The following is a 27,481-nucleotide window of genomic DNA, read 5'->3' as shown; positions in this document are numbered from 1 at the left end:
ATACTTGTTGGGTAGAGAAATCTTGGTTTTAGGTTTTTCCCTTTCATCACTCCAAATATATCCTGCCACTCCCTTCTGGCTTGCAGAGTTTCTGATGAAAGATCAGCTGTTAACATTATGGGGATTCTCTTGTATGTTATTTGTTCCTTTTCCCTCACTGCTTTTAATATTTTTTCTTTGTGTTTAATTTTTGTTCGTTTGATTAACATATGTCTTGGCATGTTTCTCCTTGGGTTATTCTGTATGGGACTCTGTGCTTCCTTGACTTGATTGATTATTTCCTTTCCCATGTTTGGGAAGTTTTCGACTATAATCTCTTCAAAAATTTCTCAGACACTTTCTTTTTTTCTTCTTCTTTTTGGATGCCTATAATTCAGATGTTGGTGCTCTTAATGTTGTCCCAGATTCTCTGAGACTGTCCTCCATTCTTTTTATTCTTTTTTCTTTATTCTGCTCTGTGGTAGTTATTTCCACCATTCTATTTTCCAGGTCACTTATCCATTGTTCTGCCTCAGTTATTCTGCTATTTGTTCCTTCTAGAGTATTTTAAATTTCAGTTATTGTGTTGTTCATTACTGTTTATTCATGCTTTAGTTCTTCTAGGCCCTTGTTAAATATTTCTTGAATTTATTCTATTTCCGAGATTTTGGATCATTTTTACTATCATTACTCTGAATTCTTTTTTGGTAGTTTGCATATTTCCTCTTCATTTATTTGTTCTTGTGGGTTTATATTTTGCTCCTTTGCCTGCAAGGTATCTCTCTGTCTTCTCATTTTGTCTACTTTACAGTATTTGAGGTTTCCTTTTCTTAGGCTGCAGGGTTTTAGTTCCTCTTACTTCTGTTCTCTGCCCCCAGTGGTGGGGTTGGTCCAGTGTCTTGTGTAGGCTTCCTGATGGGAGGGACTGGTGCCTGCCTTCTGGTAGGGAGAGCTAAGTTGTTTCCCTCTGATGAGCAGCACCATTTCAGGTGGTGTGTTTTGGGGTGTCTGTGAGCTTAGTATGACTAGGTAGTCTGTGTGCTGATGGGTGGGTTTGTGTTCCTGTCTTGTTTGTTTATTGGTGTCAGGCATCCAGTGCTAGAAACTGTAGGCAGTTGGGTGGAGCCAGGTCTTGGATTCAGATAGAGGTCTCCTTGAGAGCTCTTGGCAATTTATCTTCCCTGGGGGTGGGAATTCTCTACTGGTCCAGCATCCTGGACTTGGTGCTCCCACCCCAGAGCCTCACGCCCAACTTCCGATCAAGGAACCAAGACCCCACAAGTCACTCATTCTGGCAATAAAGGGGATTAAAAAAAAAAAAAAAAACGAACAAAACCTCAGACAATGGTAAAAAGTAAAATCAAACAAACAAAAACAGAAACAAGGAAACACACACACACACAAAAGAAACAAAAACAGAATCAAATAAAACAAAAAGCAAGAGAACAACCAGACAAACAAAATAACCCAAGAATGAAATCAAACAATTAAAAAGAAAACTAACAAAAACAGAAAACCAAAAACAAATCCAAAGCAGAGTGCCAAGTGAAGAATGAAGCATAGAAACAAAACAAACCAATAAAAATTATTTTTAAAAAAGAAAAAGAGAAAGGGGAAAGAAGACAGAACAACTGAAAAACAACATAGAAATATAAATATAAAAAATAAAATAAAAATATATAAAAGAAAGAAAGAAAAGACAAAGCCCTAGAGAAGTGGTAAAAACAAAATCAAACAAAAACAGAAAGAAGGAAACACACACATGCAAAAGAAACAAAAACAGAAGCAAATAAAACAAAAAGCAAGAGAACAATCAGACAAACAGAAGAACCCAAAAATGAAATCAAACAATTCGTATTAGAACTAAGAAAAACACAAAAGCTAAAAACAAAACCAAAGCACTGTGCCAATTGAAGAATAAAGAAAGGAAACAGAACACACCAATAATGATTTTAAAAAATAATAAAGTAAAATAAAATATAAAAAGAAAAGACACAGAACAAGAGAAAAGCAAAGTAGAGATAGAAAAACAACAAAAAAATTTAATATATTAAAGAAAAAGAAGAAGGAAAAAAATAGGGAAAAGAACACAGAACAACAAAGAAGGAAAGTAAAAATAGAAATACATTTTAAAAAATAAATGTGTTATAAAATGCAAGGATCCCAAAAGACCAAATAAAATTTTAAAAATACTAAAACAACAACAAACAAACAGCAACAACAAAAGCCAGAACCAACAACAGAATGAATCAAAACATAATAAAATTAACAGTAATAATTATATTTCCCTGGGGTCTCAGCTGTAAGTGTCTTTGCACATGCAGTGAGCCACAGCCCACCTCCACCTCCCCAAGAGGCCCTCCTCTGCCTCTGGGCTGGTCTCTGGACCTGCTGTGGGCCCTGTGGGGACCACTTAGACTCTGATGTGGCCCAGTTCCTACGTGTGCTGCCCCCAAAATCCACAGATGCCAGAGCTAGATGATTTTCATTTGTGGGAGTACTCATTGTCTACTCAGATATTCCATAGACACAGGGTCTACCTAGCTGATCACGGGGATTTAATCTGCAGCTTGTACAACTGATGGAAAGATTTTTGACCCTCTTCCTTAGTTGCCCCGTCCCTGGGGTTCAGCTTTGGTTTTATCCTCACCTCTGTGTGTGGTCCACCCACAGCGGCCTGGTCCTGAGGCTGCCTTGCAGCTCTTGGATCTGCCCCAGTGAGGACAGGGCGCAGACGTGGTATGACTGCTTGGATCTTGGGAGCCCCAGCAATGCCAAATGTGCAGGGAAGCTGGCAGCCACGGGCACAAGAGATATGGCCCTAGTGAGGGCTTTTTCTGGTGCCTGGCATAAGGCATGTGAGGGCCATCCTTGGCCTGTTTTTTTCTGGCTCCCAGCAGCTGGTGCGTGAGGGCTAGTCCCGAGGGGGCTTCTTTTATTGTTCATTGGCAGGAAAATCAGTGTGTGGAGAGAGAGAGGCTACAACAGTGGCTCCTCCCCCGAGTATGACTCAGCAGTAGTGCCTGTTTCCATGGTGGTCAGGTCTTATTCTGTAGGCATTCCCTGCTGTGGATTTCCTCCCTCCCGTCCCCTCAGTCTGTCCCCCCACAACCAAGGGCAGTTCTCGCTCTGGGCTTGTTCTCCAATCTGCACACTCCAGTTACCAGCCCCCTTGCACACCTGTGAACACATGTCCCAGTCCGGGGCATGTAGGGCCATGGTACAGACCACTTGTGTATTTCTGACTCTGTCCCGTCTGCAACAGATTGGCCACTTCACCCTCTTTTGATAGCCTCAAATGCCTCCCTTCTGTCCCAATCAATTTCCCCATCTGAGAAAGGGTTTCCCCCAATTCAGGTATCTCTCCTCTCCTTCAGCTCCCCTGCCCCAGGGTGCAGGTCCCATCCAGCTTCCTGTCTTCCTCCTTCTCCCTTCTTTTTTCATTGTACCCAGTTATGCAGGGAATTTTATAGTCCTTTTTGGTGTCCAGGGTCTTCTGCTAGCGTTCAGCTAGTGTTCTGTGAGAACTGTTGCATCTATAGATGTATTCCTGATGTATTAGTGGAGAGAGATGAACTCCAAGTCCTCCTACTCCTCCACCATCTTAACTCTCAAAAGTTATATTCTTAAAAAATGCTTATAATGAAGCACATTTTATGTTTTACTTCCTATCTTCTTTTATTCCATCATACAGTTGGAATAAGCGTTCTTTTGATTTTTCATTGGAAACTAATCCTAACCTAATCTGCATGGTTATAATAAGTCTATCCACCATGGAGAATCCTCTTCATTCTATACACAAACAAAAGGGGCGGGATTTAATCCAGTCTTGTTTATAAGAGTATTCCATCCTTGTGGTCTCAGTTATTGGCTTGAGGATTGGCATGTGGCCTTACCTGAGCCAACGAAATACATACCTAACATTTGTTATGTATGTGCTGGGAAAGAAATGGTCTTTCTCACTGTTAGAATTATAAGCCATCAAGGCATTCAAAGCTGGACTTGCTTGCATCCATCTTTTATGGCCACTTGGAGTAAACTGACCACAGAATGAAACCAATACTAAGAGGAAAGCAGAAGCAAGATAAGAAAGTTCTCAACATCAGTTGAGATGCTAGATCTAGACAACTGAAATTGGGTGTTCTCTCTGCCCTCTTCACATTTCTTATTTCTTCAAAGGCTGACCTGCCAGTAGTGTGCATGGCATAACAAACCACTTGAGCAGTTAATTTTAATCAACTGATCCTCTCTATGACAGAATTGTTTTAAATAATAATTATGTAATACCCAGTAATTATTATTTCCTTGATTCATTATTTAATTTTAAAACATAATTAACCATAATTAAGAAAAATAGTTTTCAGTATTAAAGGTAGTATTTACTTTTAGTAAAATTGTTTTCATATGAACTAAAATTTACACTTAAAAAACAAAATAGCAGTTTGAACTATTTCATCATTTTAAATTCTAAACAAAAATTTAAAACCCATATACTCCTATAGAATTTCAGAATTTAGTAATTGCAGATTTTCTTTATTTATAATCACTCTGGTCCCATTGTTTATTTTTAATTTTCTGCCTAAATGCAGCAATATGTAATGCCACAGAGTTTAGAGGTACATTTGCATCTGAAACAAGGCCAGATGAATTTAAAGCATTGCATGCTCTCCAAAGGAATAAGAAAATCTGAGTCTGTATGTGTCGGAGGCTGTCAACAGGAAGTTATCTGTTGCATATAGACTAAGAGGTTTATTACAAGGCAAATGAGAAAAGTCCTAATTTAACCTTATATATATTGAAAAGCAATGGTAACCATGGAAAATATTTAGAATTTATAGCAATATTTTTTGGTGGGAGAAATATTTTTTATCAAAGACATTATTTAGGTTTACATTACATGGTTTAAAACTGGACTGATTTTAGATATTTTTGTGAGGTTTTAAAAATTCTTTTCAGAAAGCACATCTAGTAATTACTTGAACCAGGCTGACCATTCCTGCTGTGTTTCCCTAAGTGTGCCACTGGTGCCTGGCACGTGTTGGCACTCAAAATATTGTTTGAATGTACTAATGGTTAGGAACCCAGAGAAGCAATTTGAGGGAGGTTAATACACCTAGAGTTCTGATTTGGCAGTTTCAGAACTGCATTAAATATTTAAATGCAGAAGTCAGGGAGGTTGTTGAATACAGTACCCCAGAGCTCAGGGAAGAATTCCTGGCTAGAAATGAGGATTAGAAATTCACCAATTTACATATCTTACTAGAAGTTTAACATTCAATGAATTTACAAATATAAAAGAGTACTGGGTACTGAGCACTGGAGCACACAGACATTTGGAGGTCTTTGGAGAAGATAAGGAAAACTGAGATGAAGCATAGAATGATGGAGGAATAATTCTAGATGGATGTGGTATCAAGGGAATCTAGAAAACAAAACCTTAAAAAAAGGGGGGGGGAGATGCCAAGCATATCAATTGCTGTTGGGAGACTGAGTGGGAAGAGAACTAAAAATTATCCCCTGACTTTAGCAACATAATTGTCATCAGAGACCTTACAAGTCTGGATGGAATAAGTTGAGGAAAGAATGAATTATGCAGTAGAGATAGCCAGTTTAAGCTAATATTTTGACATGTGAGATAATTCAGGAAATAGGCAATGTATATGGAGAGTTGGGGTTGAGGGGTGATATTTTAAAATGATGGTTGTTTTGAAGACATACGTGTGTCCAGTGAAAATGGTAGTTTTACAGTAGCCAAATAGCCAAGACATGGAAGCAACCGAAATTGTCCATCAACAGATTAATGGATAAAGAAGATGTAGTATGTACACACACACACACACACACACACACACACACACACACACACACGTACAATGGAATATTACTCACCCATAAAAAAGAATGAAAAAAATGACATTTGCAGCAACATGGATGGACCTAGAGATTATCATACTAAGTGAGGTCAGACAGAGAAAGACAAATATATGATGTCTCTTATATGTGGAATCTAAAAACATGATACAAATGATCTTATTTACAAAACAAAAATAGGCTCACAGACATAGAAAACAAATTTATGGTTACCAAAGGGAGAAAGCAGGGGAGGGATTAAATTCAGAGTTTGGGGTTGACAGATACATGCTACTATATGTAAAACAGATAAACAATAAGGACTTACTTATAGCACAGCAAACTATATTCAATATCTTGTAAAAAAAAAAGAGAGAAAATGGTAGAATAAACACAGAAAATTAATGATACAGGTGAGAGAGACAATAATTAAGGATAACAGTCTCTTATAAAACAAAGGACAATTCAGTGCTCTTGTGAAGGACAAAAAGGGGGACAATTCTTCTGTTACAGAAAGGAAGTTTAGTATAAGTTAAATTATCATGCATAAGCTAAAGCTAGATTTGTGTGCTATATATACATCCCTACAAAATGTCACATTATATAATTATCAGAGTATAAAATGGAGATGTAGCATCTCCAGAATTGCTTCATTCTCTGTAAGTAATGCTCTGTTTGCAACATTTAGAGAGAGCCATAACAAAAATATGGGCTAGAGAATATTCTTATGTGGACAGAAAAGTTCTAAGATAGATATTTTCTGCTTTTCCTGGGACTCAGAATGACCTATCTCATTAAATTTATTAGTGAAGTTTGACACTGGATAAGTTATCTGAATTGTGTACATCTGACTGGACAATTTGTGTTAACTTACATTCACAGATAATCAAATATGAAGCATATTTTATTTCAATCTTGTCCTCAGTATAAACACTTAAGAAATTGATATGCTGTTTTTCTAACTCCTTTCCGACCTTTTTCCAAAAAGTAGCCATCTTGATAATTTTAAAAGATAATAAAAAGGAAGTGGTTGTATTGAATTATATTGTGCTTTCTTTATCATTAGAATATGTATTAAAGTGATCAGAAATTTAAATAGTCCCATGTTTCTAATACTACAGTTAGTGCTAGGGAAATCAAGACTTTTTCTTGAAAAAAAAGTTGGATGTAATCAAGTTTTATTTGCCATGTGTCAGTTTGATATAACTACAGGTACTAAAAACATCTTTGTTATTGAATACCTGAAACAGTAGCATTTATGTAATTTCCATATAGGAAGGAGGGGTTCAGAAGCCACAATCTCCTTACGGTAAGTGTTTTGAAGATGTGATTAGAAAGCAAGCATACCACATTTGCTTGGACTGAAAGTTATTTTAGGGTAGCTTTTAGAACTAAGGGTGATGGACAAGGAGATTAAGTCTTTCCCAACCCAAGAAAAAACTTGTTCCAGAGTCTGGCCTGCAGAAAAAATTAATTTATATATGTTAAATCTGAAATCCTTCCCTGTTACACAAATTCTGTCTTTTTCAATGTATTTAAGGTAAAAATAAATTAAATGCATGCTTATGTGAGGGTGTAAGGAAGTAGGGAATTTTGGAAAGTATGATCAGCTGGAGATGGCCCACCCTTGATTAAAGGCATCTAGAGGTGTCATTTAGTTTATTTATTTATACTTTTTCTTTTCCATTATGGTTTATTACAGGATATTGAATATAGTTCCCTGTGCTATACCATAGGACCTTGCTGTTTATACAGTCTATATATAATAGTTTGCATTTGCTAGTCCCAAACTCTCAACCATCCCTCCCCTGCCCCCCTTCCCCTTGGCAACCACAAGTCTGTTCCCTATGTCTGTGAGTCTGTTTCTGTTTCATAGATAAATTAATTTGTGTCATATTTTAGATTTCACATATAAGTGATATCATATGGTATTTGTCTTCTCTTTCTGGCTTACTTCACTTAGTATGATAATCACTTGTTCCATCCATGTTGCTGCAAATGGCATTATTTCATTCTTTTTGATGGCTGAGTAATATTCCATTGTATATACATACCACATCTTCTTTATCCTTCATCTGCCAAGGGACATTTACGTTGTTTCCACATCTTGGGTATTGTGAATAGTGGTGCTATGAACAGAGTTGCATGCATCTTTTTGAATTATAGTTTTGTCCAGATATATGTCCAGGAGTGGGATTGCTGGATCAAATGGCAACTCTACTTTTAGTATTTTGAGGAACTTCCATACTGTTCTCCATAGTGGCTGCACCAATTTACATTCCCACCAACAGTGTAGGAGGATTCCCTTTTCTCTACACCCTGTCCAGTATTTGTGATTTGTAGACTTTTTATTGTGGCCATTCTGACTGGTGTAAGGTGGTACCTCATTGTAGTTTTGATTTTAGAGGAGTCATTTAGGAGAGTCTGTGTCAGTGGCCTGCTTGGTTACAATTCCAGCTCTTCCACTTGTTAAGTTTCTACATACCATATTTGTGCCTATATTACTGAATTTATTTTACCTACTTTATTGTGTAATCACAAGAGTTGAATGTTTTATATACAGTACTTAAATTTAGGCCTGGCTCAGATTAAGCTCCCAGTAAAAGTTAAATTCTTTCTTCATTTTTTTCTCTCTCTCCTCTCCAACCCCTTCTTTCCCTTCCTCCTTTCTATTCTCTCCTTTCTTTGTTCCCCACCTACCCTCATGCCCTACTCCATTTCTCTCTCTCTCTCAAAAGCAATGGAGAAAATAAAATAAATGAAGTGTGGCAAATGGACTTTGTCAACTAAAATATAATTACTAACTGATTCCCTACCCTCTTGTCACTAAATCGATATTAAGAGATATATTTTTCCATATCATGCATAGCTTTTTAGGAAATCAACTATAGTATTGCAACTGCACAAATTATTTCTATATATAATATATTAAACACACAAGCATACATTATAAGGAAGAGACTGAAAACTCACCAATAGAATCACCTTCATTTCTTTCTATAGCAGGTATGGGGAATTGATTAATGAATCTTTTTAACATACTGTAACAGTTTTTAAATTATTAAAGTTTTTTTATCTCTGTGGTATTTGTTTTGTTTTTATTTACTAGTAAATGGAATAAACACTTGGAAATACAATTTTTGTTTTTGTCAGTGGGACATATTGGAGACACTCTCTTGGGTCAATAACTATTTCTAAATGTTCACTTTTTCCCCCCCTTGGGACTGAAAACCAACAAGGTATTTAAATTTATTAAAAGTAATTTTAAGTGATCTATAAAGATCTGAATCTTTAAATTATGTATATACTAATTAAAATGATATCCAATTAGAGAAGTAAATATTAACAATGGCCAATTTCGGAGTTTTAAAAATTATTTCTACCCTGAAATTATGTATATTTTTTTCAAAAATTTCAGTCCATGTGAAATAGACTAAAATATTTTCATTGGCTTTCTTTTGTTACATCAATTTGTAACTATCCCAAGCAATTTATGGTCTCTATTTAAAATAATCTAACAATCTAACCCAATCCTAATTGAACAATTAAGTGAAATATTTCTTAATTACTACATTTGTCAAGTAGAAATTATTTCTGTGGGCCACAAGGGAACATGTAAGTATAAAGCCCATTGCATCAAATTATATATACTTTTGAGGTCTTTTTCAAAGCCTTTAAATGACTTATTCTCATGTAATTTTGATTCTTTTAATTGGAAATTCTTTTGTTAGTAAAGAATGCTTTTTTGTAAAGAATGCTTTTTTGTAAAGAATGCTTTTTTATGTTAGATTCTAAAAGCTATTCTCTCTGTTTTGATTAACAAAACATAAGTCACAGTTTCCAGTTTCTTGGCTAAATATGTAATTGTATATATTTTACTTGAATGCCAATTTAAATTTAATTAAAAATCTTTAGAAATGTTAGTCCAATGAAAATAGAAATTATCTGAAACTAATCTCAGTTTAGAGACTTCTGTTTTGGCAGTATAAACATAAAATTTGCCATATGAATGATGCGTTACTAGGTAAGTAATTAGTGTTTTACTCTCTAAGAGAGTAAACTTGTTAATATATTCAAAAGAATGATGGTCAAAATATCACCAGGAGTTTCACAGACTTTAACAAGCTAATAAGATAATTCCTTTGCAAGATTAAAGATCTAAGAACTGCCAAAATGATTTTCAAAAATAAAATAAAAATGACAATATTTTTCAATGAAACTACAATTATATCTATACAGTTAGCCCATTTACATTTATATCTATATCTAATAAAGTTTTATAATTTTGTATTTCAAAGAAACAGAGGCAAATTGAAAATACTTCTAATTCTCAGGCCAAAAATCTTATGTCATTTTTACTTTTACAATCTCATTCCAGCCAGTTTATGATTCACCAGAAAATACCTTTATCACCCTCTTTAAAGTATATATTATTTGACAATTAGTGCACCATCTTCATACCTGGGTTGTTACAATAGCTTCCTAAATTTTCTTCCTGTTCCTCCTTTTGTATCCTACCTCTCTACTGTTGACATAGTGGCCAAAATAATCCTTCTAAAACAAAAGTGCAATTATCATTCTTTTGCTCAAAAGCCTTGAACTGGCTCCCTATTTCTGTTAGAGTAAAAGTGAAAGTTGTTAAAATTGTCTACCAAATGGTGTCTCAATCTGCTCCAGCTGTACTGTCCATCTGGGTGTTTCTTCAACATACGAGGCATGTTCCTCCCTCAGGTCTTGTCTCTTTGATTTTCAATTTCTCTGTTAGTCTTACCCTCATATAGACATGGCTCACTCCTCACCTTCATTGTCATCCTTAAATATAATTCTCTCAGTGATTAATGTGTTATCCATTATTTTTTTAAAAAGTAATCTTTCCATTCTTAATTCTTCCTTGATTCATTTATCTCTGAAGCTTAAATCACTACATTTTTAATTAATCATTTTTTATTGCTTATTTTTCTCCACAGTAATGTCAACTCCAGAAGAGTAAATATTTTGCTTATTTCGACATTACGCTGTACCAATGGGCTGTAAATAAGCCTGGTATATAAAAGACAGAGTTGTATTATACAGAGATAAATAAAGAAAGCAAACGAAACATACAGAGATTCTAGGAAAAAACAATCCACACATATATTAGAGCATAAGTTTGAAGAGTTAGCATTATAATATATAATAAAGAAATAGTGCACCCATTAATAAAGAGTTCATAAAAATTGCTTATATCATGTGAGGAGGGGAAAAAAATCTCATATACACGATAAATATTCTGAACAAAAATAATCTTCAGTGCAAATGGTTTGCTGTAAATTTTTTAGAAGAAATTATTAAATAGTGATCTTTATGACTTCGGGATATAAAGAAACTACTTGGATGCCTCTGGAAAAAAAGGTGTAGAGGAAATGACTGATAAATTTGACTACACTGTATACCAATACATTTTTTACTGTGTAAAATTAACCAAGCAAAATTGAAAGACTAATCGGAGATTGGGCAAGATATTTTTAACACCTTAATTGAGCAAAGGATTGTTACCGAGATTAGCTAAAGAATTCCTACAAAGAAGTAAGAAAAAGAAAAGGACAAACAACCTAATGGAAAATTTGGGATATGAAAAGGATTTGAAAAGTCAGTTAACGAAGAGAAATGTCAAATGTCAAATATGACAATAGTACTAGAAATCAAGAAAATGTGTATCACATAAAAAGAAATGCCAGCATAATGCTAAAAATTTTACAATTAGTAAAAAAGTTAGCAGCAATTATAGAAAATTATAGCATTTATACACTACTGATTGGACTCAAAATTGGTAAAATATTTTGATAAGTAATTAGCAGTATCTACAAAAGTTGAAGGTATGCATACCCAGTGAACAGCAATTTTACTTAGATATCCAAATATGAAATAAACCCATTAACATGCTAACTAAGGTGGCCTTTGCATTCCCTTCAGTTTGACTAAACATTAGAAAGTTGATTTCCTAAGTATAGGTACATGATTTTAAAAAGATTTTTTTTTTACAGCATTTACTTGAGAAAACTTGCAATTGTAAATTCTTTCTCTGCCCTTTTGAGTAAATCTTCTCATACTCTCTTACCAGTTTTACAACTCTGGGATGACTTTCTTAAGGACCTGGGAGTCATTCTTTTGAAATATAATCATCAAGAGGATACTCTCCCTATCTCCCAGCTTCTGTAGGAGGTAGGAACCTAATTTTGATAAGGCCAATTAGCAACACAGATGAATAGTAGAGATAAACAATTGAAAACTTAGAAACGACCCATTGTGCTAGACATACCCCACTGACCATGCACCCCCTAACTTCTCCAGTATTTTTCCATTAGCTCACCCAAGTGCTTAAAATCCCTCCCACCTTTTGTTTCAGTAGAGTTGAATTCAATCTATCTTCTACATTGTATAGAGTTCAGTAACGTTTTCTTTGTGTAACTCTGCCTGATGCAATATTTCTTTCACAATGTGCAGATGAATGTTTGGTACAACAAAGTGTATATTGTCCAAACTTTAGAAACTGAAATGTCTCTGAAAAGAGGAATGGAGTAATTTAGTTATGTGCAGTGATATAATAAAATTTTATTCATTAGGTAAAATGAATGAACTAGATTTAGATTATATAACAGTGAGTGAAGCAATAGGAAGCAAAATATATATTGAATATATATTGCTATAAATATATAGCAAAATATATATATTAAAAATATATAATTTAAAACATATCAATGATATTATATTGGTCACATATTAGTCCTATGTATTGGTCCTATATTAGGTCCATATATAGAAAAATACAAAAATTTGAATTGATATACCAATTTCGATATATTATCCCCTCTAACCTCCACCCCTATGGAGAGAAAAAATTTAAAAGATGGGTGGAGAGATAATTAACAATATCTGCAATATAGCTGGCAAAATCTGAAATAAAAAACAACTCTGAATATTATGAAGAAGATGAGGGCTGATATTTTAACCTCAATCTGAAATGGGTTTCCACATTTCTAAGATTCAGGATTTTTCTATTTGTATAAATAAAAAACAACATGAATAAGAGTTTTCAACCTTTAATTTCAGATATCAAATCTTTATCACTGTGAAATATACATTTCACAAGGAAGTGTGGTAGAAGACACAATGAAAATGTGCACAGAAAGCACATTACTAAAACTAGAAGAATTAATATTCTGTCTAATAAAAGATGTGAATGTTGCAGGTGCTTGTCTGGGAAAATTATTCACTTGCTCTGGAGCTCAGTTTCCTTGATTGTGAAATCAAGCAGTTGGATGACAGAGCATATAAGGTCCCTTAAAACTCTGATGCTGTGAATAAAAAGCCTAATTTATTCACGGTGACAAGTAACTTGTACTCTGGTCAAATCCTTCTTGATTATTACAGAAAGATATGTTATTATTGTACTTCCATTACTTGCTCTAAGCATTTTTCCTCATAAAGAACATATTAAATACTGCAACAGAGTAAAAATAATTTTCTAACCAGATACTACTCTACTAATATTCTCCCATTCATTTTTATTATTCCTCCAGAGAGTACTGAGGAAATCAAGTAATATAGATTAATTAAAAGTTACAAAATTCTATTCTTCTTTAACATGTCCTGAATAATGTAAAAATCTCTTCTCACAGTGATCCTATCCATCCTTTAAACAACCGAATATTAATAATTACGTGATACCAAGAAGAAGGAATGGTGAATGACAAACAAAAATTAAACAAATTACTTCTTAAAATAGAGTATTTTTTTCACCAAACTTCTTTGATATTGAAAACTTATATTTCAGAAAATGACATATAGATATCTGATGAATAATAGATGGTCTTCTGAGAAGCAAAATATGGTTTATATAAACTGCAAGGCCTTCAGTGAATTTGCCCTTATTTTCCTTGTGAAAAGAAATGGAAAAATTCCCTGATAGTCTCTTGAAATGGGGATGCAGAGTGTGGGATGGGTCGTCAGATAACATTTGAATATAACTGTCTAGTGTAGGTTAGAGAAAAACACAAAAATAGAGAAAAGTTACAATTATTGCTATACTGTCCTATGAATATTTCAAGCTCAAAAATTCGTAAAAAAATATAATACACATTATATTTAACAAACACTAGCATTTTGCCAAATGTATTTTAGGCTTTAGAAGATTTTATTCTAAAAAATTAATACATATATGTGTATATATACATATATATATATATATATTCACATTGTCCAATGGTTATACCTAAATGATGACTGTGGAATATCATGCAAAATTTCATCTGCAACCTTGCACTCTATTATTTATCTATCAATCTATCTATTATCTCTCTATCTTGTGAGATCTTTATCTGGTATGTAAGAGCAAACAGTCCCATGCTTTGCAGAAATAAGACTTCCAGGGGACAGTTTTGTAAGGGTAAAGGATTATTAGGATCTATTGGCATTGTGATTTTATTCTAAATTTTCTCTCTAAAAAGCATTGAAAGAGTAGGGAAAAAATGCATTTAAATTGTATTCCTAGTTTTTTAAATGGAAAGAGCCAGCCCAACATGCTCATGGTATAAACAAGAACAAACCTATTAGAATTGAAATTTCAAATTTTCCACTTCTGTACTGCCACCATTTTTGTTCAGGCCACAATGTTCTTTCAGATAAACTTACATTGAACCTTGTCTCTCAGGAGTGTAGAATCTTAACTGAGGTGCTTTTTTTAGCAACCACAGTTTTAAAATTTTTGTATCATTAATTTTTTTAACCAACTAGTTCTAAAATTTATACAAAGCACCTACTGAAACAACAGGCAGAGGACACATAGATAAAATTACATAGGAATCCAGAGAAAAACAAAAATAAACTTATAGCTGGTGACTAACAACTACTGAACTAAATAAATATATTAAACAAGAAAAACAAATTTAAAAAATGACTTAAATTATTAAGAAAATGTAAATTGATGAGCACCACTTTACTTGGTGACTGTTGTTTAACATTTTCTCATTAAGATGACTGAGTTGCTTTGCTTATGACTATTCATAACCCAACTATTGACTTGAGTTTTACTAATTTACTAATTCTTATTGACCTGTAACTATTAATGAATCCATTTTACCTATACTTGCTTTATCATATACGCTGAAATTTGATTTTACCATTTTTCTCATAAAGTCCTATGCTTCTTTTCACTCTGGTTCATTTTTTTAGTGTAAGACATATTTCCTGAAAGACTTCTTGACAATAATGTATCATGAACTTCTAAAGAGCTTATCCCTAAGGGGAGGGGGGAACTTAGAGAATAATTGGTGATTGACAATGTTACTGTTTGAGGCACTCACTGTACCAACTGTGGTTCTAATATTAAGTGTGCAGAAAATTTCTTACAAGAAAAGGAGAATTCCCTCAATCCAGTGAGGAATTTGGTGTTCTGATGTTATAAATTTAACCTATTCTTGTTTTTGTTTGAAGTTTTTAGTTTCTCACTTAATAATTAATTATTCAGCCTTATAATGATCATTTCAGATTGCTATACAGGCATAGCTCATTTCATTGCACTTTGCTTTATTGAGCTTCACAGATAGTCCATTTTTTGCCACAAATTGAGGGTTATTGGCAATCCTGCATCAAGTAAGTCTATTGATGTCATTTTTCCAATAGCACTTACTCATTTGGTGTCTCTATATTATATTTTGGTAATTCTCACAATATTTCAAACTTTTTCATTATTGTTATAATTATTATGGTAATCAGTGATATTTGATGTCACTATTATTGTTTTGGGGGTGTCACAGACAATGCCATAAAGACAGTGAACTTAATGGATAAATGTGTATGTTATGACTGCTCCACTAACTAGCCATTCCCCCTTCTCTCTTCCTCTCCTTGCGCCTCCTTATTTCCTGAGACACAATATTGAAATTAGCCCAATTAATAACCCTACAATGCCCTCTAAGTGTTCAAGTGAAGGGAAAAGTGATATGTCTCTCACTTTAAATCAAAAGCTAGAAATGATTAAACTAAGTGAAGAAGGCATATCAAAAGCAGAGATATGCCAAAAGCTAGGCCTCTTGCACCAAACAGCTAAATTTTGAATGCAAAAGAAACGTTCTTGAAGGAAATTAAAAGTGTTACTCCAGTGAATACACTTATGATGAGAAAGTGAAACAGGCTTCTTGCTGATATGGAGAAAGTTTGAGTGGTCTAGAGAGAAGATTCGACCAGTCACAACATTACCTTAAGCCGAAGCCTAATCCAGAGCAAAGTCCTATGTCTCTGCAATTCTAGGAAGGCGGAGAGAGGTCAGGAAGCTGCAGAACCAAGGTTTGGGGCTAGCAGAGGTTGGTTCATAAGGTTTAAGGAAAGAAGCCATCTCCATAACTTAAAAGTGCAAGATGAAGCAGCAAGTGCTGTTGTAGAAGCTGCATCAAGTTATCCAAAAGTTCTAGCTAAGATAATTAAGGAAGGTGGCTACACCAAACAATAGATTTTCAATGTAGATTAAACAGCCTTAAGAAGGGGCCATCTAGGGCTTCCATAGCTAGAGAGGAGAAGTCAATGCCTGGCTTCAAGCTTAAAAGGATAGGCTGACTCTCTTGTAAGTGGCTAATGCAGCCAGTTATTTGAAGTTGAAGCCAATGTTTATTTACCATTCTGAAAATCCTAGGGCCCTTAAGAATTATGCTGACTCTACTCTGCCTGTGCTCTATAAATGGAAAAACAAAGTCTGGATGACCACACATCTGTTTACAACATAGTTTACTGAATATTTTAAGCCCACTGTTGAGAACTACTACCACTCAGAAAAAAACATTACTTTCAAAATATGACTGCTCATTGACAATGAACTTGGTCACCCAAGAGCTCTGATGGAGATGTACAATGGGATTAGTGTTGTTTTCATGCCTGTCAACACAATGTCTATTCTGCAGCCCATGGATTAAAGAGTAATTTCAATTTTCAAGTCTTATCATTTAAGAAATATATTTTGTAATGCTATAGCTGATTCCTCTGATAGATCTGGCAAATTGAAACTTTCTGGAAAAGATTCATCATTCTAGATTCCATTAAGAACATTTGAGATTCATGGTTAGAGGTCAAAATATCAACATTAACAGGAGTCTGGAAGAAGTTGATTCCAACCCTCATGGATGACTCTGAAAGTTTCAAGACTTCAGTAGAGGAGGTAACTGCAGATGTAGTAGAAATGTCAAGAGAACTAGAAGAGGAGCCAGAAGATGTGACTGAACTGCTGTGATCTCATGATAAAACTTGAATAGATGAGGAGTTGCTTCTTATGGATGAGCACAGAAAGTGTTCTTGAGATGGAATCTACTCCTAGGGAAGATTCTGTGAAGATTATTGAAACAACAATAGAAGATTGAGAATATTACATAAACATAGTTGATAAAGCATGGCAGGGTTTGAGAGGATTGACTGCAATCTTGAAAGAAGTTCTTCTGTGGGTCAGATGCTATTATATGGCATTGCATGCTCCAGAGAAACTGCTAATAAAAGTAAGAGTCAATCGATGCAGCAAACTTCACTGTGGTCTTATTTTAAGAAACTGCCACAGCCACCCCAACCTTCAGCAACCACCGCCCTGATCAGTCAGCAGCATCAACATTAAGGCGAGACACTCCACAAGCAAAAAGATTACAATTCGCTGAAGGCTGAGATGATGGTTAGCATTTTTTTTAGCAATAAAATAGTTTTTAATTAAGGAATGCACACTGTTTTTTAGATATAATGCTATTGCACACTTAATAGTCTATAGTAGAAACATAACTTTTATATATGCTGGGAAACCAAAAAAATGTGTGACTTGTTTTACTGCAATATTTGATTTGTTGTGGTGGTTTGGAACTGAACACGCAATATCTCCGAGGTATGCCTGTATTGATTTTATTTCTGAGAAGTACAAAAATAATTAACAAGGAATATAAACTTCTAGTCTCAGCAGGATGGCATAGACTTGTCTCTTTACAGTTCTCCCCTAATAACACTATAAAACTTGGAAATAAAACAACAGGCAAACAAAGTATAATGCTGACAAATGATTAAAAAAGAGGATGAACTAAGGATCACAGGTCTGGAAGAACACTATCTCATGACCTTCATTCTGCTTCAGAATATAATGTAGACCCATTGTTTCCTGAACTCTAACAAAGCAGAAGAAGAAATGCCTTTCACTATTGATCGTAAGGAAGCCCCACTGAAAACGTGAAGAAAACCACATACTAGCAGGTGATCCCTAAAAAAAACAAATGTCTTGGCTTTGGGAGCACTCTCAGCCTACAGGAGTCATAGACTTCTTCTGAGGTTGAACCAACATGAATAAGCCAGGACTAGGGAGTCTTTGTCCCTATGTGGAGTCAAGGGAAAGGGTCCTCTGTCTCCCACCTAGAGACACCAGGCAGCCCTGTGGCATGGCAAAGGTGGGCTCCAGTGAAGTGGACCAAGGAAGTGCCCTCTATTCAGATGGGCCACAGGATCTCTCACCTCCCATCCCTCACCTAGAGGCATCAGGCAGCCAAGTAGGAAAAAATACCTTCTGCCCCTGCAGGCAGCATCAGCAGGGGCTAGCAGGCAGCATCAGCAGGGGCTAGCAGGCAGCATAAACAAGGATTAGCATTAACTCCAAGGACACACAAAAAAGGTGCTATCAAAAGTATTATAAAAGCTCAAAAAACTAAATTGTTACTGGAACCACAGCCCATAAAAATAGAACAAATTCTACATGCAAACCTCAGGCTGGCTATCTGCTAAAGTAAAAGATTTAAATATAACATAAAGTCTTCTAGAATAATAGCCAAAATGTGCAGAACTAAATAAAAAAAAATTAATCATGCCAAGAATCAGGAAATTCACAATTTGAACGAGTCAAAAGCAATCAGTGCTTGCTAATATAGAGATAAATCAGATATTGGAATTATCTAACAATGATTTTAAAGTAACCACCATTAACTGTTTTAAAATCAATTACAAATAATCTTGAAACAAGAGAGAGACAGAGAGAGAGAATCTACCAAGCAATAAAGATACAAAAAAGAACCAAATGGATGTTATAACACTGAAAAATGCAATACAGAAAATTAAAGTGAAGAGGCTCAATAGCAGAATAAATATGACAGGAAAGAATCAGTCAGTGTACCTGAAGACAAACAATAGAAATTACCCACATGAACAAAAGAAGAAAAACTATACACAAAAAGAAGGGAACAAAGCTTTCAAGATCTGTAGGAAAATAATGAATAATCCCAAAATTTGTGTTATCCAAATCCTAGAAAGAGAGGAAACAGGGTAAAGCTGAAAACAAATTGAAAAGTAATGGCTAAAAGTTTCTCAAATTCAATGTAGGACATAAACTTCTAAATTAAGAAAGCTGAGTCTCTTGAAAACAGGATAAGCCCACAAGTATTCATGCTAATACACATCATGATTAAACTCCTGAAAATTAAAAACAAAGAAAACGCATAGAAAGCAATGAGAGATAATGTCCATTATGTATAGGGGAACAGTGACTTGAATAACAGTTTTCATGTGAAACCATGGAAGCTAGAGGAGCTTATATGACATTTTTCAAGTGATAAAAGAAAAAAAAAACCTGTTAACCTGAATTCTATGGCTAATGAAAATATCCTTAGGAATGAAGAGGGAATAAATACTTCTCAGAGGAAGAAAACTAAGAGAATGTGTCACCAACAGACTTCCTCTTAAAAAATGATAAAAAATGTTCTCCAAAAATAAGGGCAATAATTGCAGAAGTCTTAGAATTCCAGAAAAGGGAGAAACAATAGAACTTATAGAATAATGGTAAATACTATCCTCTCCACAAATTTTTAAAAATCAGATTTTATGTTTGAAACCCAAATGAGAACACTGTCAAGTGGTACTCAGTAAATGGAGAGGAAATACACAGTATAATTGCATTTATAAATTTAGGAGAGTAAAAAAACCTAAAGAGCAGTAATGATCTACATTTCACTTGCAGTGATACAATGTTGTTTAGTAGGCAGCAATAAGTTATGCACATATATTGTAATACCTAGGACATCACCAAGAAAACTATACAAAAGAATATAATAAACAATGTTACAAATATAGAAAGACAGAATACTAAAAATGCTCAAGTTACCCACATGAAGAAAAGAAACAAGAACCAGAGAAAACAAACAAAAACACAAATAATAAATTGCAAGACTAAGTTCCAACTCATCAATAATTGCATTAAATATAAATGATCTACATATACAAATTGCAGACTAGCAGACTAAACAGAAAATAAAAGAGAGAAAATGATATAACTATATGCTTTCTATAATACAAGAAGCTTACCTCAAATACAATGTCATAGTTAAATTAAAAAATATATATCACTGAAGAAACAGATCACCATTACCACAGATGAAATGGGGGATATAACTACTGAGCCTGAATCATTTAGAAGATAATAAGGGAATACTATAAACCATTTTATGTTCATAAATTTGCAAAATTTGAAAAAATGAACTAAGTCCTCAAAACCAGAAGCTACGAAATCTCTGTCAAGATGAAATGACAATCTAAATAAACATAGAACCTTTAAAGAAATTTAATTCATAATTTAAAAGTTCCTGAAATGTAAACTTCTAGTCCTAAATGGTTTCACTGGAGAATTCTACCAAACATTTAAAGGAGAATCAATGCTTATTTTATACAATCACTGTCAGAATGCAGAAGAAAGAGAGAACACACTCTAATTCAAATTATGATGCCAGTATTACACTGAGATTGAAACCAGATTCTGTACAAAAAAATGAATAAAAAATTTAAAAAACTAAATACTTCATGAACATTGACATACAAATTCTTATCAAAATATTAGGAAATAGAACTTAACATTATATAAAAACAATTACACAACATCACCAAGTGGAATTCATTCCAGGGATTCAAGGCTTGGTTCAATACTTGAAAATTAAACAACATACCTAGCTCCATTGATAGATTAAGGGAAAAAATGAATGATCATATCATTTGATGCAGAAGAAGCATTTGACAAAAATCAAACACCAATTTATGAAAATAATTCTCAGTAAATAAGGAATAGAATGGAATTATCTCACCTTGACAAAGAGCATCTCTACAAGAAATCTCCAGTTAGCCATATACTTAACAGTGAAAGACTGAATGCTTTCCCCCTAAGATCAGAAACAAGGCAAGAATGACCATGTGCACTTTTATTTAACAAAGTACAGGAAGTTCTAGCCAGCACAATAAGAAAAATAATAAAAGTCATACATATTAGAAAGAAAAAAAAATGGCCCTGTTTGATGATGGCATGATTTTCTACTTAGAAAATCCCAAGGAGTCAATAAAATAATAACAATAATATAATAACAACAACAATAGAAAAAAAACTTCAGAGAACTGAGTCCATCAAGATCACACGATAAAAGATTAACATATAAAAATCAATTGCATTTTTACATACTAGAAACAAATATGTGGAAACTGAAATCAGAAACACAAGACCATTTTCAATGGCTCCAAATAAAAGTAAATCTTTTGTCTTTATCTAACAAAACATGTATAGGTTTATATGCTGCAAATTATATAAGGTTGATTTATGAAATCAAGGAAGACCTAAATAAATGGAGAATCATGTGTTCATGTATTGGAAGACTCAGTTATAGTAAAGAAGTCTAAATGTAAAACTGGTGCAATCTGAAATCTGAATGAGGTTGGTCGATTGTATTTAAAGACATTTTCCTTCTTGTGATATTGAATTATAGTTATCCAAGATGTTACCATTGAGGAAAATTGAGTGAAGGAGACAAAGGATTTCTCTGTATTATTTTTCAAAATAGCCTATAAATCTAAAATTATCTCAAACTAAATATTTATTTTTAAATCAAATATGCACATATATATATATACATATACATTTATACACAGACATACAGATACACAAATACAATTAGACAGATATAGATTTAGATACTATTAAGAGGAAATGTTCACTTCTTTCCCTTTTATATGCCTATGCACTTGTAGAAGTTTGAGCTGTAAGCACATTATAATGGCTGATGAACACACAGAACTAATGGCAGTTTAAGAACCATAAAGGAAATGAGCACAATAAAAATTGGCCATACAGGTGGATCTGTGCTTACAGAATGAAATTGGACAAGTTTTTGCCATGGGTGCTGTGGTGAGGATGGAGTTTGTGTATTTGCATGAGCAGGCAGATGAAGGGATGTGAGTGAGGGTGTGCATTTTGGGATATATGGGACAAAAGGAGGTTGTTTGCTTTTTTCTGTAAAGATGGAGTTTTATTTTCCCAGGCAACTTATTTTGCTTAAATCTTGATGGAGCCATCATGACTAAGAATTGGTGGGGTGTTGGATAGTCTTAAGTCTTATGTGAGTATTCTCTAGGAGCACTGGGATAGGCTGGCTATGTGCATTTAGATCCTTGGGCAAATCTCAACACCAACCAAAATCTTTGTTTAAAGAGAAGATTATGAGTGTCCATAATTCTCTTTTATTTTTTCATAAAAATACAGATGATTATATTCAAATAAATGGGCTGGCTGTGTGAAATAAACTGTATAAAACATGAAAATGGGTTGTACTTTTGTAGATAGAGATCATTATTTATAAAAAAGAATTTCAAAGGATACAGAGAAATGTTAGAGGTGTTTAGGCTGAGTATTTTAATTAAGTGTTTTAAAACACTATAATACAGTCCTTAATACCTCAAATTTAAGATGAACACTTTTTAATATGTTTATAATTTTTCCAATAATGCATTTAATATATTCTCAATTTACAAATGCTATCATGTAACTTTGAAAAGAGCTGTGATTGAGTCTTTAAGTACACAAATAAATGACACATTCTTGATTATTGAAAATGACAAAGAGAAGAAATTCACTTAACCATTTTCTTTTTATTCAAATATATGCAAATCAAATGGTTACAAGTATAGAAACTTACATTTGCATTATTTTAGTCTTTAAATTTACAAATTACCAAGCAGCGGGGAGGCAATGTGATCTAAAAAAAAGAACCAAAAAATAAAACATACATTTTGATCAGAACTGAATTTGAGAACCATTTCCATTTACTTGGGTACATTGTTTAATCTAAGTATCAGGCTTTTATCTTTAGTACTGGCAACATCATCTGATGCATAGGACTCTATGTAATAACAGTGCACAACTACAATGCTCTATAGTATGTTATAGAAGTTGTTCATTTTTCCCAGTATATACTTTTAAGGAAAGTAATAGAGACTTTCTAACAATTTTTATGAAATAGCTAAACTTTTAAGGATTAGTTACTGTCTATGAAAGTATAAGTATGAGGATCCTCCAAGATTAATGACTAGCTTTAGTTAAGATCCTTGAGCATTTAGGGGAAGGTTTTGTTGAGGATGACATACCTGCTATGAAAGGAATATGAAGACTTTGAGAAGTCTGTGCCCTTAGAGCATTTGGGCTATATTTTATTATATTTGTTCCCTTACTGTTCCTAACACCAACTCCTACATACTTTCTAACAATTTTTATGACTTTCTAACATTTCTTATCCCAGTACTGACTTCCAGTGACCTTGACTTCATCTCTGAGCCACCACTATTTTACTTTGGATTATGTTCATCCTTTGCAAACAGACTCAAGCCCCTACTTATTTTGATTAATAGTTTGGGCATGGAGTTCTTGATGCTTAGACTGCATCTCCAATTCCTATTAACTTCACCAAGATGTATCCCAAGGAAATGATTAAAGTCTTTTCTCTCATGGCTGGTCATACTGGCTTCATATATAAATGGAGAAAAACAACCCTCAGAGAAATTGGGATATGGAATCATTGGGTCAGATGGGAGGAAGATAATAAGTAAATCAGAAACATGGGTTAATTCTCAGCAGAGCCATTTTTCAGGGTATCAAGGATGGAGGCATAATCTGATGGGCTAAGGAGAATTTCATCTATGAGATGGTGTACCTGTCTCATTGTGCTTTATAGATGCTCTATCTTGAAGAAAATTTGAGATGTTTATACACTTATAGAACAAGTACTGTAACACTTTATACATTATGATTTTTATGACTGACATCATTTAATGCCATTATTATGTTCTTTTCATGTTATCTTTTTTTCATATTCTATTATATATGAGAATTTATTGTGTATGTGTGTTTTATCCTAGAATATGAGGCTGTTACCCAAACTGCTGTTTGTTGTGTAACACAGACACTGGAAAAATCAGTGTGGCTAGATGCTATAGGAGGAGGGGAAAAACAAACAAACAAACTTGTTTTATTGTTAGTGGATGGCTAAGTAAATATGAGTATCTTTTTGTTTTTTTTAAAAAAATTTAAAAGGCAAGTTCTACTTTAGACAAGGAATATGACATTGAGTAGAGAAAAATAAATAGTGTAATGCCTCTTCTATTACTGTGTTTATGTAACAAATCAGTCCAACATTTAGTGGCAGAAAAAATCAATAATCATAACGTACATGGATTCTGTAGGTTAAGAATTTGGAAGCACTATGGAGATGACTCTTCAGTGGTGTGCTAAAGTTGGCACCCACTAAGCAGAGAAAGCATTTTGTGTGTTATCTCTTTCTGTCTTCAATTCAGTGATGCCACCTTTGTAGCTTGAAATTATCTAACCAGCTATGGTGAGGATTTTCACATGGAAATTGGAAAATCCTACAAATCAGCGCTCCTCCTTCCTCACCCCAGAGAACCAGTTGTTATAATTTACCTGCACATTAATAGTGCTTCAACTCCTACATGAAGTCTGGGGACCCAGCTGTTATGATTCCAACTTTTGGTGGTTACTTGACTAACTAGGGGCACTGTAATATCTTATGTGTATAAAAACTCCACTAAAGAGCTCTCAAAGCCTTTCATGCCTTATTCCTTTATTAATATGGTTCTCAAAGCCTTGTGTCCTAGATGATATAGAAGATATTAACAAGTCCTACATAATACGTCTATTCTAACATTCTGATCTTCTTAGGCCATTGGATAGTATTCTCTACAGTATTCCAAAGGAGTCATGATATCTTGACTTAATTTGGGGTAGCCAACCTTTAGATCTATATTTTGGTTAACTAACCAAGTAAACTCTTAGTGCCACCCCTAGACATCCAAGTTAATATACCGATTTAAGAATCTGTGCTGAGAGATTGGCACTAGGACAGGATTGGTTGAGTCAGTATCACTGCACACAAATTTAGGAGCTGTGAAGTGCCTAGTTTCTACCCAGTGGGTCAGAGCAGTCTGTGGGCCAAAAGTAAAACAGAGAGAACTGATATTGATTTGCAGAAACTGGAGAGGCAGGAACTGATGAAGAAAACCTTCGTGTTAATAGTCTCTATTCCATGTTCTTCCTGAGTTCCTTTACTGCACTCACTTCCATGGAAAACTACGTATCTTTAACAAGACATTTTCTGAGTTTGTTTCAACAATGTTAGATTGGTTTCTACTAAAATTCTGATTCATACATTCCCCATATTTGAAATTCCCAGTTCAGCAATATAACCCTGGCTGAAGCCAGAAAGTCTTCCATCAAGCTATCTCTACTTTAGTGTGGAAATGTGGTAGCAGTGCCAAATTCTCAAGACTGCATGTCTTCCACAGCTTCCTGGGGTGAGCCAGAATGCCTTGGTCAAATTCTGGTCCCATCAATATTGAACTGTCTGAACTTGCATGATTTTTTCCTATATTTCTGAACCTCAGTTTTCTTATCTTTCAGTTAAAGATGATAATAAAACCTATCTCAGACCTGTTGTGAGAAGTAAGCAAGGAAGAAAATGTAGCAAACTTAGAAAAGTGCCTCAGATATAGTTAACATATAATACAATGCTAAATTTATTGTTTTTCCACACTGATCTTATAGTCATATATCCCTCTGTATTACTTGGCAGTATAAATGTCACCAATCTGACAGGTTAGGAAATCACATACACACATACATACACACATACACACACACACCTTCCTCTCTCTTTCTTTCCACCCCATTAATATGGTGTGCATTTTAAATACATAAAGAAGAATTTCTGTATATATATTGATATATATACACAAAATATATACATTTACACTTTTGCTAAATAATGTTATTACAAGAGAATTGTGTGAATAAGCATATCGCTATTTTGCAGAGATGATGGCATTTTACAAGTTGAACAGACTATTTTTTCATATTCTGCAATGCCTGTCATTTCTTTTTCTTTCTTTCTTTTTTTAAAACATCTTTATTGGAGTATAACTGTTTTACAATAATGTGTTAGTTTTTCCTTTACAACAAAGTGAATCAGTTATACATATACATATGTTCCCATATCTCTTCCCTCTTGCATCACCCTCTCTCTCACCCTCCCTATCCCAACCCTCTAGGTGGTCACAAAACACAGAGGTGATCTCCCTGTGCTATGCGGCAGCTTCCCACTAGCAATCTAATTTACATGTGATAGTGTATATATGTCCCTGCCACTCTCTCACTTCATCACAGCTTACCCTTCCCCCTCCCCATATCCTCAAGTCCATGCTCTAGTAAGTCTGCTTTATTCCTGTCCTACCACTAATCTCTTCATGACATTTTTTTCCCCTTAGAGTCCATATATATGTGTTAGCATACAGTATTTGTTTTTCTCCTTCACACTTACTTCACTCTGTATGACAGACTCCAGGTCCATCCACCTCATTATAAATAACTCAGTTTCATTTCTTTTTATGGCAGAGTAATATTCCATTGTATATATGTGCCACATCTTCTTTATCCATTCATCTGTTGATGGACACTTAGGTTGCTTCCATGTCCTGGCTATCATAAATAGAGCTGCAATGAACATTTTGGTACATAACTCTTTTTGAATTATGGTTTTCTCAGGGTATATGCCCAGTAGTGGGATTGCTGGGTCGTATGGTAGTTCTATTTGTAGTTTTTTAAGGAACCTCCATACTGTTCTCCATAGTGGCTGTATCAATTTACATTCCCACCAGCAGTGCAAGAGTGTTCCCTTTTCTCCACACCCTCTCCAGCATTTATTGTTTCTAGAGTTTTTGATGATGGCCAATCTGACCGGTGTGAGATGATATCTCATTGTAGTTTTGATTTGCATTTCTCTAATGATTAATGATGTTGAGCATTCTTTCATGTGTTTGTTAGCAATCTGTATATCTTCTTTGGAGAAATGTCTATTTAGTTCTTCTGCCCATTTTTGAATTGGGTTGTTTGTTTCTTTGTTATTGAGCTGCCTGAGTTGCTTATAAATTTTGGAGATTAATCCTTTGTCAGTTGCTTCATTTGCAAGTATTTTCTCCCATTCTGAGGGTTGTCTTTTGGTCTTGTTTATGGTATCCTTTGCTGTGCAAAAGCTTTTAAGTTTCATTAGATCCCATTTGTTTATTTTTGATTTTATTTCCATTTCTCTAGGAGATGGGTCAAAAAGGATCTTGCTGTGATTGATGTCATAGAGTGTTCTGCCTATGTTTTCCTCTAAGAGTTTGATAGTGTCTGGCCTTACATTGAGGTCTTTAACCCATTTTAAGTTTATTTTTGTGTATGGTGTTAGGGAGTGTTCTAATTTTATACTTTTACATATAGCTGTCCAGTTTTCCCAGCACTACTTATTGAAGAGTCTGT

This window comes from Kogia breviceps, chromosome 7 (assembly GCF_026419965.1).
Source record: "Kogia breviceps isolate mKogBre1 chromosome 7, mKogBre1 haplotype 1, whole genome shotgun sequence".
Taxonomy (NCBI): domain Eukaryota; kingdom Metazoa; phylum Chordata; class Mammalia; order Artiodactyla; family Physeteridae; genus Kogia; species Kogia breviceps.
Note: the sequence above shows the minus strand (reverse complement) of the source record.